Source organism: Chionomys nivalis, chromosome 3 (assembly GCF_950005125.1).
Source record: "Chionomys nivalis chromosome 3, mChiNiv1.1, whole genome shotgun sequence".
Classification (NCBI taxonomy): domain Eukaryota; kingdom Metazoa; phylum Chordata; class Mammalia; order Rodentia; family Cricetidae; genus Chionomys; species Chionomys nivalis.
Window position 1 is genome coordinate 32160798 of NC_080088.1, and position 17858 is coordinate 32178655.

A 17858-nucleotide genomic window follows, 5' to 3' on the forward strand; every position below is an offset into this window, starting at 1 on the left:
TATTGAATTGTTGCTTTCAATTGCACAAGTCCAAGTGTACCATCCGAAAATATTCTAAAACCTGAGGTCTTTAGCTTCACAATTCAAGTTTGTTCCTATTGCATTCTTAAACTGAAGGACAGAACCTTTTTGAGTTTTGCATTTTCAGAATATCATTCTATCTCTTGAGGGCAATGTCACTACAGAAATTGCTGAAGTTGGCGACACTCTCAATCTGCCTGTTGAGGTGGCATATAGCCTTGGACTTGATCGATGTCACTGACTGGGTTTGCTGTCCAGTATGCTGGAGGTAAAACCAAGATGGTCACTACAATAGTGAAGGAAAGGATGCTTTCTACTCTGAGGGTTGTAAACCTTGATTTCCTCTGGAGTCCTTTCCATTGTGTTTCCTAAATAAGTCTCCACTTAGTAACATTGACACATATTTGTAAGACACAGGGACTATTTACAACACAGGGAACTGAGTAAAGAAATACGTGAGGGATAACAATATGAAATAGAAGCTAAGGTTGATCTTAGGTGACCACAGCTCAGTAATTATTCACTGAGTAATAGAGACCCGGCAGTATGTCGGTAAACGGCATCTCAGTTAAATATAAGATGCAAGAGAACAAGGATGGTGTCGCCAACAGAAGGAAGATAGGCTTGAAGACACAGGATTGGTCTAAAAATTCACTTTGGATCATAGGAAGTGCTGGCATGTGAGAGAGCAGAAAGGAAATCGATGTGACGGGATTTTCCCAGAAAGATAAATCTACAGTCACCCCGAGGCTGCAGGTCTGTCCTGGTTGGGTCCACCAAATGGACAGTGGGTGTATCTCTGCCCAAGAAAAATCTGTCCCTCATCTGCTATCCATAGGGACCTGCTTAAATCTTACAAAATGCCTGCCTTCCAGGAACCAGGCACATTCCAAGGTCAGTCAAAACAGATTTTGGTAAATCCTTGTAGACTGATGAAACCCTGTTTACAGGGATCTGAAAGGAACGTCTGGAAGGAAAAACAAAACAGAACAGCAACGGCAAAGGTCAAATATTCTCTCAAGGTCATATCCGAGCCAAAGCTCTATTCCAAGATATCTCTGGCATAAATCACGTGAGTGGAAAGAACCTGAATAAACCTTGAATTCAGTACCTACTTTCCTTCCTCCTTCCTTTGCCCCCAACTCCGATTCTTTTTCAGGAAATGCCTACTTTGTGAAATTGTGGGTAAACAGATCTCCTCTGGGGCCAGTCAGTAACTATTAGGACTACAAAGGCACTCTCCAAAACCTAAAACGCCCACATCTACCCCTCATCTGACCCTCAGTTTATTTCTAGCCTTCCACAGTGGTTTTAAGGAGTCTGTCCAACGATGAAAAGTTAAAGGGAAACAATATCGTCTTCTTTTAAACTGTTCACAGAAGGGTGGTTCACGTCATTTCCAGATTCCAGGAACAGATAATCTTCAAGGTATCAGTGGAGTGAAAGGGACGGGACTTTTCCCCTCCCCTCCCTTCCCCAGGCGTCAGTCCAAGAGGAGGGAGGGGACGAAAGAAGAAACTGGCAGGTGGAAAAGTGGAAGAAGCTGGAAGACCAGGGTGTTGAGGGGAGCCCCCCGGGCGTCGGCTCTCCGGGCTAGCTGGCGTCTGGAACCCGCCCTGGAGCTGCGCCCCAAGCTGCAGCGCGCATTCAGCTCGCCCGCCCAGGAGCAGCCGGGACGCGCCGCTGTCTCCCGCGCACGATCGCGGTGGGCTGGGGACCGGAGCCCCTGAGCTTCGCTAGGGTGAGTACGCAGAGTAGCCCCGAGCACTAGTGAGCGCGCGGCGAGATGCGGGAGGCGCACGGGTGGGGAAGGTGGCGGGGCTCCAGCCTGACAAGCCTTAGGGCAGGGGCTGGAGACTGGGTGATGGTGATGATGACAATTCTTTCCCCCTGCTACTTTGATGGAACAGCGCGGAACTGAAGCTAGCCCTTTGCCATTTGCCCTCAGTTTCTGCTTCCCTACGGCTAACTTTGAGGAGCAGGCAGCATCATGGTCATGGGTGAAGCAGGTGGTCTCCAGTGCGTGGAGGGATCTGGTCCCAGACCTTGGGGAGAGGAGTGGGTTCCAGGTAGTGATGCCAACACCCCTTAGGGTGCAGGCACCAAGTGAGCATGCCAAGGATAGAGGCTAAGGTGTACAGAAATCCTTTTGGAGGTCAAGAGTGTCATCAAATCCATCACTTGGTCTTATCTGGAGACGATCAAACAGAAAACGTAAGATCTGTGTAGGAGTTCGGAAGGGTGTAGACGAGAAACCATGGGTAGTTTTCCAACTTGACTTTCCGTGGGTCGGGATCGATGAAGTAGAGCACCAAGCACACCCTCACCTCGCCTCCACAGAGTCCCCAGCTGCTGTGGGGGTTTTCTCAAGAAAGGTTTGTTGGCCTTGTTTACAGGGACCAATAAGCAAAGAAAAGGAGAGAGCACAGAGTGAGGGGCCATGCTTATTCTTCAGGTGCTTGCACCCTGAAGGGGATGAAAGTGCCGCATCTGCATGCCAGAAGTTAAGGAACGAAATGGAGGGATACATAGCATGCAAACGCACAGAGGCTGGCATTTGGGCTGCCTTCAGTACCCAATTTGGTTTGCTCACTGGGTAAGAACACGACCAACATGCACTGCCACGCACTTGAGGAAAACAGAGACTTTGTTGGTTTTTTTTTTTTTCTGTAGCTAAATAGTTCCTAAGCACCCCAGTGATTGTAATACAAGATGACATGTGATCATTTTAGACGACCTAAGCAGGTAGCCTTCCCAGCCCTCTCTCAAGTTTTTCTGGAGTATCAAAGTAATTGTCACTTAAGTGCATTATAAACAGTACTAATTTCTAGACAAAAATATTATTTATTTAGTTATTATTATTATTATTGTTATTTCAAATAAATTTCGTTTCTATTTTATTTACATATACATGTGCAAATTTAGATATGATGACAACAATGCAGTAATATTTACATGTTATTTGCCCTATTTGTCTGTTTATAGAGAGACAGCCTGAGTTTGGCTGTCTTCCACTATAGGAATGACAATCCCACACAGCCGAAGGAGACAGAGCTAAGAACCCTTCTCCAAGGCTTACAATTCCTCCTCCCCCTCTCTCTCCACTCTCTAAACCGAAGAGCAAATCCTAATACCATCACTTCCAGTCTTCCAATAAGGCAAAGTAGTTCTTGCCTCTGTCCATCCCATTCAAATCTGTTCAAGGTCAGTTCTGTAAGGAAAATGCTCTTCACTGAGTTCACTCAAAGGTGGTCCTACTTATCCTTGCGTATGGTGTTCTTCAAAGAACTGAGATGCTTCAGGATAAATGTTGTACCTGCCTGGCAGGAGTTTCCAGATGTACCAAATAACTTCCTCATTTTTAACAAAGAAATTTTAGGAAAATTTCCCATGCACTCCTTAGTTATTTGTTCAAGCTTCACCCACTGGGGCTTATTGCTGTGATAATGGTTGTGTTCTAAACAAACTAAAAAAAATGCTTCACTCAGACAGTAAACCAAGGGCTTTGCTTATTAGGGTGAAGATGCAAGGAACAATGCAGTGTTTGCCCCTTGCCTCCTTGGGCAGCACATTGGAAAGGTTTTTTGATTCTTTAAAATAAATGAGAACACTTATGTGCTTGTCTCAAGGTTCTTAAATGCATTAATACTATCACAGGACTGCTGGCTATAGCATGCATCTCTGAAAGGAAATGTTTGTTTTCACTTGAAGTTTGAAACATATAGTTTTTAGTAGGCTTCCAAAATCATGATGTCTTCATTAGAAGTAAAAAGATGTCCAGAGCTATCTTCTAGTAAAGAATCTTCGAAATGATTAGCTGTTACTGAAAAAGTTTCAAGGACACTTGAAGGACACTTTCTAGTGTATTACTGCCAAATGGGCAATGTAAAACAAGGTGGATATGGTTTTTCTCCGTTTATTTTATGTGCATGAGTGTCTGTTCATAATATATATTCAGTACGCACAGAAGCCAGAAGAGAGCATCGGATGCCCAGGTACTGGATGGATGGTTGTGAGCTGCCATCTAGGTGTTGGAAACTGAACCTTAAGTCTTCTGGAAGAGCAGCCAGTGTTCTTAGCTTCTGAGCCATCTTTCCAATCCATGAACATACTGGTTTTAAATGGATGGCAGAATTCTCTTATTCAACATTAATTTCATAAGTTAGAGGGATGCTTTTTAAGCAAAGAAAATGTGAAGTAATGGCTGCTTCCAGATCTCATGTTCCCTAAGGAGGTATCTATAGTCATCCAACGCAGACCCACATAGAACCTTAGTCCCTGGGCTGCAACAGAAATGATCCATCCACTTGAAATCGTAACAAGAAATGTTTCAGAGCTGAAAAAGGCACATAATTAGGCCAAAATGACATCAACGAGTACACCTGAGTATCTGAGAGCTGAGACTGTATAAATCAGCATCCTCCTCAGTTCCTTCATGATCCTTTCTTCTCCCAGCTGATATTTGTAGCCAGTTAACACACATTGTGAAATTTCTATTTGTTTCTGGGTATGTGGGAAGAAATAACCTTTCTTACAGCAGGAAAGGTTTTACCAAGATATCCTTGCCATGCATGGCACAAAGCTCATCTATTAGAAAACAGAACCTGCCTGGAGGTTGTCAGAAAGCAGTAGAGTTGTTTATCATAGTTGTTTATCATACCAGGTGATGACAACAGAAAGTGGTGAGATGTGGTGGGATTTTCAGGTATTTGGAGGTAAAGAGGCAAGACTTAACGGACAGCTGCAGTTGGTGAGGGAAGGAAAGGAATCACAGTTCATGCCTGGATTTGTGGGTGGAGCATCTGGAAGACGGCAGTTGCCGCTGAGCAGCATGGGAAACTTACTGGCAAGAATAAGTAGGTTCCATGTAGCTTATTAGACATCTGTACAGATGCTTCATGGGGGTCGTTGGGACAGAGCTCAGGGGAGGAGATTTGGAGATAAAAATATAAGTTATCCATTTATAAATGGCATTCAAAACCATAGAGTTTTATGAGGAAAAAAAATCAGAAGTCAAAATGGTTATAGAATCAAACAATGAGGAAGAGTCCAAACCATGAATATTGAAAATGGTAGGAGCAAGGAAAGAGAGTTAAGCAGTTGTAATCAAAGCAGTCAGGAACTTGTGGAAATGTCTGTGACCAGAGACATCAGATAAAGAAAAAAATGCTGTAAGAAGGAAGAAGGCCTAGTTATGTCCAGGCTGCTGAAGCCGTCAGTGATGTGAGGACAAAGAATTACTTTAGAATTTAAATGACCTTCGGATTAGTCAGCTTTCTATGACTGAATCAAAATATCTGAGAAAATGAAATTTCAGAGGGTTCAGTCTATGATAGCTGGGCCCTGCTGAGTTGGGCCTGGGATGTCACAGTGCATCACTGAGGATGGGAGCAAAGAGGGAAAGCCATCTCCCCTTCACACAGCTAATGACCTAATTACCACTCTTCCCACCTCCTCAAGGCTGTGCCACCTCCCAATAGCCCCCCCCACACAGACAAGGCCTTGGGGAGAGGGCATCCAAGATCTAAACCATATCTCAGCTGAGGCTGGATGGTTTTGTGATCAAGCCTAACCCAAAGAGAGCTAGAGATTCTCTAGGATACACACGGAGACTAGCTTTGAAAGAAATTCTCACACTCTGGCACTCTTTATTATATTTAAATCTTTAGAACTTCATATATGAGTATTCTTTTTACATTATTTCCGTCCCTCTTCCTCCCCTTCCACTTATAGAACTTCCAGCAATGTTCATATGAGTCATTTCAGTCAAAATGATAATGATGATTAAATATTGATTCATAATATTGAACAAAAATTGTAAACCTAGTGGTTCTAATTCCTGGAATTTTTCTTTGGCACACAGTTATATTTAGGTAAATGAATATATGTTCAAAGTTAAGCGAACAATTGAAAAATTATTAACATGTATAAATTTAAGAAGCAAAATAAACTATGAATATCCATTCAGTGAAATGCTTTCCAACTTTTAAAATTATTAAGGCAGCATTCCATGTATTAAAATAAAATGATCTTTCATGTACATTTAACATAAACAAAAAGATCAGACTTTATGGATAAACAAGGTTATATACCAAAGCTTATCTAAAAATCCAGAGGTCACAGTGGTTGCTTATAGGGAAGGCAAGTTTGTGGTAGAGTGTAATAAGAGAAGAGGAGCTGGAAAAGTGGGATTTTGTTCTGTTCTGTTTCATTGTCAGTTCTGGGGAGGGAACCTGTGCAAGGTCTTGTACTTGCTAGACAACCATGCTGTCCCTGAGCAACACTTAATGCCTTTGAATTATAGGCACATGGGTACCTATTCAAAGCCCTAAATAAAATTTTATGCATATTTTGAAGCATGTCATTTAAAATAATAAGAGGAAAGAAAAGATGTGGTGGTGAAAATGAATGCTATATATAGCACAAATCTTTGAGGAATTTTCAAAAGGAAGATTAAAGGTGGCTGGAGGGAGCCTTGGAGGTTTGGTTGTAAAATGGGAGCCATTAATGCCAAAATTAAACTACAACAGAAAGAAGAAAAACTGACTTAAAAAAATAATGAAAAAGACAATGGGAGAGCAGATTCTTTTAGCAAGCAGTATGAGTAGCATTTCAGGCATTTGTAAGAAAAAGAGGTACCATCGCCAGGAACGTTGAGAAAGGCATTTTCTAGAAGCCTTCAGGCATGGACCTGTGCTTTGGCCAGCATGCTGCATGCCCAAGCTCATGGCTGCATGGGTCATTTGTATAAATTACTGTGATCAAGGCTCCATAGCTAATGTAATTCCTCCCTCAGCCTTCTCATCAAGGTTCTTCTTACCCTTGAATAGCACTACCCTTAGCAGCTGGCCAGCGGCTTGTGAACTCATTAAAAATTGAGTTGGTTTAGAAAGTAGCTTTTTTTCTCAGATCTTCTTCACCCTCAGCAGTATTCTACCATACTCTGAATTTAGGAACCTGAGAGGCCCGCAGGCATCCATCTTCCTCACTACTTCCAACCCCTGTCAGTTAACTTGTTAAGCTACTTTCCTTGCCCTGGAGACTAAGGTCTAGCTTGCTCTCTCTGTGTTCTGAATCCTCCAATAACCTTTCTTCAACCCCCTCCAAACATCAACCTCTTCATTACTAAGAGATCCCATTGTGTAAGTGAATTATTAACATGCGATCATCCCCCCCACCCCCGTGTTTGAACCACTCAGAAAAGCAGAGAAACTGCACATGATCCTGAGCCCTTCATCTCCAGTCCCAGCTAGTCTTCTCTTTGTCAGACAGCTTTGAATGAGGGGAATTAATTCACACTTGTGTCACCATCTCCCTGCTGTTAATTTTTTCCCCTGCCACTTTCTGGCTCACATTCCCACCACCCCGTGAAACCTTGTCTCCTTAGACTGCTTAATATTTAAGAAAGGGAACCATTGGAGGCTTCTCCCATAGGCTCTGCAATTCATCTCTTCACTTTAAGTCGAAATGGCACCATCCTGACCCACCTCCTACACTTGAAGAGATGCTTCTGGATGCCTCAGTGTCTACAGTCTGTAGCCATCTTCTCCATTCAATTCTATCTTTCTTTTTCTCTTTTAGTCAACAATACTTAAGAATCAAACAGTAAAATTTCAAAAAAAAAAATCCCGAAGACATAAATAACTGTCATTTTTCTTTTCTCTTTCCAGAGGATAAAATAGTGGATTCAGATGGTTGCAGGTAATTTCAGATAATGAGGACTCTTTAAAGCCCATCAATAAAATGAGAGAAAGCTCTCTTGAGATCTACCGTGATTTCACTCACCACCCCCCTCCTCAATGGTAAATATGAAGTATTCTACGTGAGCTGGAGTAGACTCACAGCAGTCCCACTATCTCTGCCTTCCAAATGCTGGGATTACAGGCACAAATCACCATGCCAGTTTTTAACTATATACTTCTGATGAAGGGTTCCCAAGGGCTGATACAAACTGCATCATAGTTTTCATGTCTGAGTCGTTCATTGGTTCTTCTTAATTTCTCCATACATTTATGATATAGAAATAAAAAATAAAATCTCTGCCATTGTTATTAATGGAAAACTGATACTACAGAGAACAAGACATAGTAGGAAAGGGCCTATCAAATAAACACAGTACTTCTGTTCATTTCATTCATATATTGAGTTTCAGCTAAAAGTCTTGACATTAAACTTGACTCCCTTTTTTAGCTTGAAAGGAAAGAATAGCAGGAGATAAAAATGTTTAACCAACCTCAAAATGTCCCAGGGTTTAGCATAAAAGGCAAGAATACCCAAGAGAAACTAAGTCCCCCACGTTCCAACAGTGTCACTTAGTGCTGTGACAGTACACTAGTTTTACAGGTAGCACCAATGGGAGCAACCTACATTTGAGACAAGTACTCCATCTTCTATGTATCTATCACAAACTTCACTAAGAGTTAGCTGAAACCACTGGAGATCAAAATATGGACATACTGAAGATCCCCATGGATAGTCTGTAAGTTCATAATTATACTCTGCTGACTCCTTTACGCGTTTAAATGACTTGCATCTCATCAGAGAGATGCCCAGATTCCTTCCTTTCCCACGTTCCTAAATTCAAGTCAACCAGTCAACCTCTGTGCCCTCTCGAGCCTACTCTGCTCTCCTAAGCACTCATTACTGAATTTAAAACTTTTTTACAAGACAGGGTTTCTCTGTGTGACAACCTTGGATGTCTCTCATTGTAGACTAGTCTGGCCTCAAACTCACAGATATTCACCCACCTTTGCCTCCCAAGTGCTGGGCTCAAAGGTGAACATCACCATACCCTGCAACCCGGAACTCTTTCAATACCTTTCAGGTTAACCTCCCTGACTGTGCCTTGCCTCTATGGATCACCTTCCCATATTACCACTCACTTAATTTTAGAATAAATTCCAACTTATGCTTACATTATTTCGCTTCAGTACCTTGCCTGTCTGTCCAATATATCTCAAGACACAGTACCTCTGACCTGTAGGGGACCCTCCATTCCTCACCCAGAGCTATTGCCCATCGTGTCAAATTTTTAGTCATTTGCCAGAACTTTTTTCTCCCTTTCCCTGAGCGCTTTCTTCACTAGCCCTAGTCTTTGAACCTTTCATGAGCTTCTATGTTGTACTATGTTTGTATTTTATTTACACATGTGCCTCTTCTTCCAGTTAGGCCAGTGAATTCCTGTAGCAGGGAGCTGAGTCTTCTGGTCTTAGTGTCAGGAGACAGACAAACCACCGAGCTCTGCACAAAAGAAAAAGTTCCAAGTACCTATCAACAAATCACCTCATCAACTATGCCACCACTGTAGCACAATTAATAAAAACCCAGAGACAAATGTTGGGGTTCAACCTGAAGACCAGAAAAGCAAAGCAGTCAGCCACTGGCTCTTAACCTCTACCTCAGGTTAAGAAAATGGTGATCCTGCTTGCAGGAATCCTCAGAATGAGACTGACTGCAACTTGTCTCCTCCAGTCTGATATTCCTCCCTAGTGCTGGGATAAAAGGAGTACACCACTACCATCCAGTTTCTATGGCAAACTAGTGTGGCTACTGGGATTAAAAATGTGTGTCACCACTGCCTGGTTTGAAAGGCTGACCAGTGGGGTTGTTTTACTCTCTGATCTTCAGGCAAGCTTTATTTATTAAAATACAAATGAAACATTTCTACACACAGCCACTCTTCAGTGGGAGTGATTTCCTAGAAACCTTCTCAAATTTTTCTCTTTCTCTGTGCAGTGGTGACTGTCTCTGACATTTTAGTTCTTTCAAATTCGTTCATAAAATTAGGAAAAAAGAAAAACCCAGAAGCTTTGTCACACAATCTTCTGTGCCTACCATTTCCAAGTCAGATGGCCAGTTCCTTTATATAACAAATCGTCAAAAGAAGAAAATTTCAGAAACTCTCTCAATAACCCATTTTAGTGTTCTAAAGCTTTTATTTCATATATATTATACACACACACACACATATATATATACACACAGAGTTACATTGCTATAGTTATTATAATGTTTTCAAAATAAGAATATGAGGCTACCTACATTTTTATCAATATTTCATCTGTTTGGAAATAATTTTAAGCAATAGTAAAGAAAACATTTCAATTAATAAGTTTCTAATATACTTCCTTTACAAATACCTAACTTTCTAGTTTACCCAGAAGGCTCTGCCTGCAGTTAAGCGTGTTCATTTGTTGCTTTTCTTTTGTAAATAATGTATTGGTATACTAGCACACAAATTGTGAATTAATAGAATAAAAACATTTGGGATTATTTTGTTCAAGTGAAGACTAGAATATGTACATTAAAACAGTTCAAGTTTTGTGGCAGCATTTTATATTTAAATTGATATTTCATATCTTACAACATTTTATAACTATGGTTTTATCTTCTAATACTTTGTTTTTGAAGTATTATTAAAATTTTATAAAATCTATAATACATGACTTTGTTTTCTAGTTAGCCTTGTAAGCAAGGTTTCTGGGTACTGCCTTAATAGACAAATGACTTCAGAAGAGACTAACTTTACCTTCATAAGCAAGTCTAGAAAATAACAGAGAGTAAGTTGGTTGCATCTTCTTAAAACTTTTCTTAAATGATTGCAATAATAAACTACAGGTTTGGAAAGTGGTCCTGTCAATGCTCTGCCTGAAGAGCCTCCTGTTCAGCCACTGCTCACAGCACTGATAATTCAAGCGTCATTTTGTTCTTCCTTGGAGTCCAGGCAGCTGTGTTTGACAAGCCAAGGACCCTTCAATCTTTATCATTCTGGTTGAAATAAAAGCAGTGGTGCCCTCTCCTCTACCTTTTATAACTAAGTCTGGGTTGTATGCTGTGGAGGTTTCGATTTTGACAAGAGCAGCCCAGAATTTATGTGATCAAAGAACCATTTTCTCTGAAATTTCGTCTGTGGCTTGCTCTTCCTTAGTTCCTGATTTGGTTCAAACTGTCATCAACAATTTTATGAAACACTATAAGACAATAATTTTTATTTTATAGTTGAAATCCTAAGAAGGGCATTGAATGATGGGTTAAAAGGCTGAACAAACATTTGTCTAAAAGAAATTTACTAAGACTAAGCTCTTCCTCCTAGTCTATTCTCACATTAAAAGTAAATACAAAGTCTCACTGAACATCCCTGCTACCACTGAGCTCTGGGGATATAGAGAAAAATTTGCTAAAATTACTGTATTCTTTTAAAAGCATGCCACACTGTTTTTAAATTGCAAATAAGCAATATTGCAGATACTAAGGAAGTTCCTATTAAAAAGAATGTCACATACGGGAATGAGATATATCACTGGGAGCAACTAATCTGCTGTAATATAGAAACATGTAAAACTCCTATTGCAAGGTAAGGAAGTATGTGTTTCCTGAGAGCATATGTTTTTGTTGGTGGCACACAAAAGTAGTATCAGATCCCCACCACGTAAAAGGAAAGGCTGTCCCTGCCCTGGACACAAAGTTACTAAATAACTGCAGGGAGAATATAGAATGATATTGCCTGTGAAGCCATGTGTACAGCCATAGTACCCTGAGAAAGTTTGGTGGGTTTCAAAGCTGCATTCAAATACACTCCTACATTTCATCGTCCCGGGAGGATAAGCTTAATTATACTCACTATACAGAAGAGGGGACTTGATTCCAAAGACACCGAGATTATGCTTGATTCCAAAAGTGATTTGAAGACATTACTTTTAAGATTTGCTTTTTTGATTTCATGTGCTTGAGTGTTTGCCTGCATATATGTGTATTTGCATCACATGTGTGTGCTGCCTTCAAAGACCAGAAGAAGGCAACAGATTCCCTAAAACTGAAGTTACAGAAAGCTGTGAGCCTCTATGTGGCTGCTGGGAACCCAGCCCAGCTCCTCTGCAAAGAACAGCCAGAGTTCTTCCTCTCAGAGCCATCTCTCCAGCCTCAGAAACTGTTCTAATTCTCAAAATAGTGAGATTTTCTGTTTATATGTTTTCAGTTGATGCTTGGCCTTACTATATTTCAGCCAGTAGAATTCTGAGATGCTTAATCAAGATTTCTTTTGTGTTCACACATGGTTAGTTTTGATAGGTTCCATGACACAGCTTTAAGACAGTGACACAGATCATGAGAGATAACAATAAAGTCCAGCGTTACACTCAATAACTGTCGTCTTAATTTACTTGGCTGAGCTATTGTAGATGCACTATGTACATTGAAGTCTCTACTGTAGGGGGAGTTTTTTTTGTTAATCAGGACTACCAGCTCCCAAATAATCACACAGAGACTTAATATTAATTATAAGTGCTCAGTCGATAGTTCATACTTGTTATTAATAGCTCTTACAACTTAAATTAACCCATATTTCTTATCTATGCATGACGTATTCATTTTGCTTCTCTCTGCATCTGACTGGCGCCTCCATGACTACACGCTTCTTCTTCCTCACACTCTCTTTTTGTTCTCACATTCCACCTAAACTTTTCCTGTGTACCTATTGGCCAGTAAGCTCTTTATTAATCAATGAGAATAATACATAGTCACAGTGTACAAAATGATTGTTCCACAGTATTCTACAATGGTGTTTACCTATTTTCCATAGGACCTATCCAACTTACAGCCAGTTGTTTTTTGTGGTGTTAATAATGGGGCATATTTAAAATATGTGTTGCAGTGTCTTACGCAAAATTTACTTCTTATCCAAGATTCATTTCTCTAAAATTAGCTTAAATTGGTTTTTTTTTAACTTTCTCTTCTTTAGGTTTGCTTAAAATTCATTGGCCCAGTTTTTATTTTACTTTTGGATTATTCTGTATCAAATAGGACTAAATTTTTATTTGTTCTCAATCTGGAATACAAAATTTGACCATTTTTAACTCTTCTGAACTAACTCAACTTTGATATGAATTAGCTACTATAAGTATCAGATTCAATTTCACCTAGACCAAACAACTTTCATTGTTTTCTTCAGAGGGGAGCAAAGAATAATGTGTTTCCTTTATAATCTTCAGTGAAATCCATTTTGGAAGTTTGCATTTACAGTCAAACAGAATTTATACAGTTTCTGTTAGAAATTAGTTCATGTCCTTCTATTTTGATTCCTTGTGATTTCTGAGCTCATGAAGCCTACCAGGAAGTTGAAAGAACAAAGTTACAAATGCACCTTTCTTATTTTAAATTTTTATCTATTTTATTTAACTAATTCTTTCATTTATGTTACATACCAACTGCAGTTTTTTCTCCCTCCTCTCCTTCAAGCCTCCATCTACCCACCTCCCCATCCACTCCTCCTTCATCTCCAGTCAGAAAGGGCCAGGCTTTCCATGGATTAGCAAAGATCATAGTGTATCAAGTTGTGACAGGATCAAGCTTCTCCCCATGTATCAAGCTGGTCAAATTAACCCAGCATGGGGAACAGGTTACCAAAGCCAGCTAAGCACAAGAGACAGGTACTGATCTCACTGCTAGCTGTGTAGCAACAGCTCCGTTCTCAGCAACAAAAGCTCCTTCCTCTATTCTCTTCTTCTGGTACCATCTTTCCCACATGTCACTTACAGGTGCTTATTCTGCGTGAGGCCAGACCACACATTTCTTTGACGTTAGGAACCTCCCTATGATCCAAGCAGACAGCAGACCTGAGAATAATTCTTCATTTTCTCCCCCAGTTGATCTGGAGCTATTGTTTTAGCAGTTCTCTAGTAATTGAGTTGCCAGCATGGTCATCGCTTACTTCCCTCATTTCAACCTTTCTGGAGGAGATGAATTTAAACTGTCATGTTTGTACCTCTGCACGTTCCATTAAACTGGCTAATGCTATTTTCAAACAAAGCTTCCTGAAAGTTTGGTCAAGAGGATATCAGACATAATGTCTTCCATAACTCAGTTATTACCTCCTTTACCCATTTATGAGTTACTTTAGTATAAAGTTACATGGATGAAGTATAATATACAATCTTGGAAGTTCCTGGACTGCAGCTTTTAACAGAGTTTGTATATCATACAAAGAAAGGATAGTGAAAACTTCACATGGGGGTTGTTATTTAAGAATTTGAGCCTCTATGTGTGCCTACTGAACTCATTTCCTGAAGTAAATATTCTATCAGGTCTTAATATTAGAAAGTTGAAATATTCTCATGCTCTCTTCCCAAATAATGCTTTTCTTTTTAAGGAATCAGTGATCTATAGAATAAATACTTGCAAATAATGCTGATCTGAGGAAATTCATTGACAGTTTTTATCCTTGCTCACAACAGCACCTTATTTCATCTCCCATTAGATTCTCCTTTAGGAAATGCTTAAAATTGAACATGAACCATGCTCACAAAACTGCAAGCTCTCCAGTACTCAGGCTTACTGGAATTTCTAAACAATGTGCTGTAGATCCGTCTGGCAGATGCTTATTTTAGAGAGGTTCAGTGGAGCTCTGTTGTGAAAAAGAAAGAACCCTACCAACAAGCATTCAAACAGCTTGACGTGTAATCATTCATAGCACAGTTAATTCAAATTGTAGTCTTACAAAGAAGCAAAGAGAACCCATTGACTATCATAGGGAAAAAAAAGAAAGTTGGTGGGTCTCATAATTTAGAAGTGAGAAGTCTTTGAAACATGAGGATGTGACCCAGGATCTTTCAGATACCAAGTGGTGAAAACTTAGTTCTGAAAAATGTGTGAAAGCAAAGGTTTAAGGTTTACACTCTGAAGAGGAGTTTTAAAGTCCTCTGGCTGGGGGTGTTCTGGTGAAGTGTAGCCAGTTGAGAGAAAGAAAAAGTTCAGTTCAGTTTGCAACTTTAAGTTTAAATATTCTCATTGTAGCCAGTTCCAAACTGCACAAGTAAAGCTGCTGAACAGGCTCAGGATGAGACTTGTCCAGTGACTCTCATGAGTTAGTGAGAACCAACCCCAGAAAGCAATTGTCATAACCTTTGTGGCACTTTTTCTATGGGTACCCAGCTCTATGAGAGCAAGCTGAGGCAGATAAAGGATGTCTTGTGTCTAGAGGTATGTAGTTCCATGACTAAAATAACACATGTGCCAGCATAGGATAAGTTTCACATTTTCACATGGGATGTGGGTGAGGTTGGAGGACAGTTTATGGGAGTTGGTTCTCTCCATCCACCATATTGGTGGGAAGTATTGAACTCAGGCTGTTAGGCTAGGCAGCAGGTAACATTACCCACTGAGCCCTCCCATCAACCCAACTTTCTTTCTCTTTTAAAATGACTGAGAGACCACAGGATCAAACACTGATCTCTTTGAAACTTAGTACTACCACCTACTATATGCCTTTGGTAAAAGTAGTTTTCAAATTTATAAATATTTGGTAGCCATGCAGAGGTGGTGAATATGTTTAGTCCATGTAGAAGGAGCGGCAGGCTGCGTTCTTGCCGCCTGGCTCCTGGCTGCCTGGTTAGCTTATTCCCCGAAATAACAACACACAAATTGTATTAATTTAAACACTGCCTGGCCCATTAGTTTCAGCCTCTTCTTGGATAACTCTCACATCTTGACTAACCCATTTCTAATAATCTGTGTAGCACCACGAAGTGGGGGCTTACCAGAAAGGATTTTAGTGGATGTCCATCTTGGGTTGGAGCTTCATCGCATCTGACCAGAGAGGAGAGGCATAGCGTCTGGCTCATTTCCTCCCAGCATTATGTTCTGTCTACTCCACCCACCTAAGGGCTGGCCTATCAAATGGTCCAAGGCAGTTTCTTTATTAACCAATGAAATCAACAGATTGACATATGACCTTCCCACATCAAGTCCAGCCCATGGGAGGCAGAGGCAGTCAGATCTCTGAGTTCAAGGTCAGCCTAGTCTACAGATCAAGTTCCTGGATAGCTAGGGAAATACAGAAAAACTCTTCCTTGAAACAATTTACAAATAATTGGAATGTAGAACATGTATATTTGAGATATACATTTAGGTTACTAAGTAAACCTAATATATATATATATATATATATATATATATATATATATATATATGAATTGCCTCACATGATTATCTGAAAATATTTAAACCTAACCATTATTAAATGCATAATACACTATTATCTACTGTGATCCCCTTGCTGTATAATAAATAGGTTTATCGAACTTACTGTCTTTGTCTCATGAGAATGCTGTATCATTGGACAGACCACTTTAGTAGCCCACCCTGCCCTCTTTTAATCATTATTATGCTGTTTCTGTGAGATCCACTACTTCAAGCCTAATTCATTTATTGATAAGATTCTAAAATATCAGAACCATAAAGCAAACCATGTGGTGATTTAAAATGTAATAAAATATGAGCATATCCTGCATATAAATAGACTATAGATCATTTTGTTTTGGTTTCTCTATTACTGCTTTCTTCCTGTCCTTTTCTCCTCAGAAATTTGTAATGAGGTCAGAAGATGGCCCATAATTAGGAAGAGATTACTATGAGTTCCATGTTTTTACATGCGTACAGCCACCTTAATGATTCCATTATGTAGGAGGGTCAGTTCCAGAGACATGCAGACACTTGGAAGGAATGCCATACCAAAATTGGCTTTCCTTTCTGTAGAAAAAAGACAAAACATAACCCCTGTTCATAGAAGATGAGATTGACTAGTGATTTGTTATATAATTATCATTCATGGTGTTGAAACCTTTGGAAAGGAAAAATAAAATGATAATAAGTGTGCTTTTTCACAGTTGTGACTGTTGCCAATTTAAATTCTTAATTTATGACACAGCAAAAGTTGGAACCAATGATTCCTATGGACACCAAAGAACTATCCTTCGCGTGGTGTATTTGGTGCCCTAGCAGCTTTCCTTGTTAAAGCAAGAATGATGTCTTCAGGTTTTATTCCCCTAGTTACACTGTTCCAGAGAAACATTGTCCTTTCTTATATACATAATACAAGTTGGTCTTGGTAACTATTTCAAGTTTTCATTAAGAATAAACTAACCTAAGTGCTATGGAATACATTATTTTTGCATTATTTTTCAGCTCCCCTTGCAGATAATATCCTGAAATTTTAAACATTACAGAAAGGCATTATAAAGAAAAAGATAAATTTGTCAACAAGGAATCATAATTGAAAGAGGGGTCTTGACTGGAGTGACTAGGATGAATAGCACCCCCTCTATTTGTTATTAAAATCACCAATGCCCTCCAAACAATCTTTAGCCTCTACCCTACTTTATCCCTGGGCAACTTTTGAGTATAACTTCCTGAAACGATTTCTTCAATTCTTTCTAATTAGTTTCTATGCCAAAGCCCTCTCAATCTTTCTGACATTTAAACTCTTCTTCCCAGACTTTTTAGAATTTGATTTTATTCTCATTGTACTTGGAGACCAATAGGGTGTAGTAAAGCAAGAGAGTGGAGGAGTGATGGAGTCCAATGTCCTTAACCTAATGCTAGTACTCCGTTTCCAAGTCCATGTCTAGACTAGATTCACTTGTGATTCTGATTTTCTCAATGTAGAACTTCTTATCAATCACATACTAAACAAAATCTTCCCAGAATCTCTGTAGATCTTACTTTTTTGCTGTGTTTCTATGGCTCTGATTTGTACATTTATGGTTGAATTTACTACAAGCACATATTGTTTGTGTGTAAAAATATCTTCTGTTTTCATTATGCCATGAGCTTTTGAATCTCAATGAATATGCCTAGGACCCTGTGTGTTTAGTGAATAAAACAGACTCTTTAAAGAAAAATCAACAAATGCAGATTTAATCACTTAAATGAATTTTAACAAATTCTGATTAATCCTAGTAATATCTTGGCCAAGTCTCTAAGCTTTTTTGTGTTTTATTTTATTAAAGGACAATAATCATAATGATAATTAACTTTATTTTTTAGCTATTTAATATTTTAGTATA

The 17858-nt window shown here is 39.6% G+C and overlaps 1 protein-coding gene across 1 annotated transcript in view; it reads left to right on the top strand.

The window, feature by feature from the left end:
* Positions 1-1530: 1530 nt before the first annotated feature.
* Positions 1531-17858, top strand: part of Htr1f (5-hydroxytryptamine receptor 1F) — a 122774-nt gene continuing 106446 nt past the window's right edge. Inside the window, exon 1 of the mRNA XM_057764927.1 lies at positions 1531-1762. The gene's annotated coding sequence lies outside the window, so the exon portion shown is untranslated. The remainder of the gene's footprint in view (positions 1763-17858) is intronic.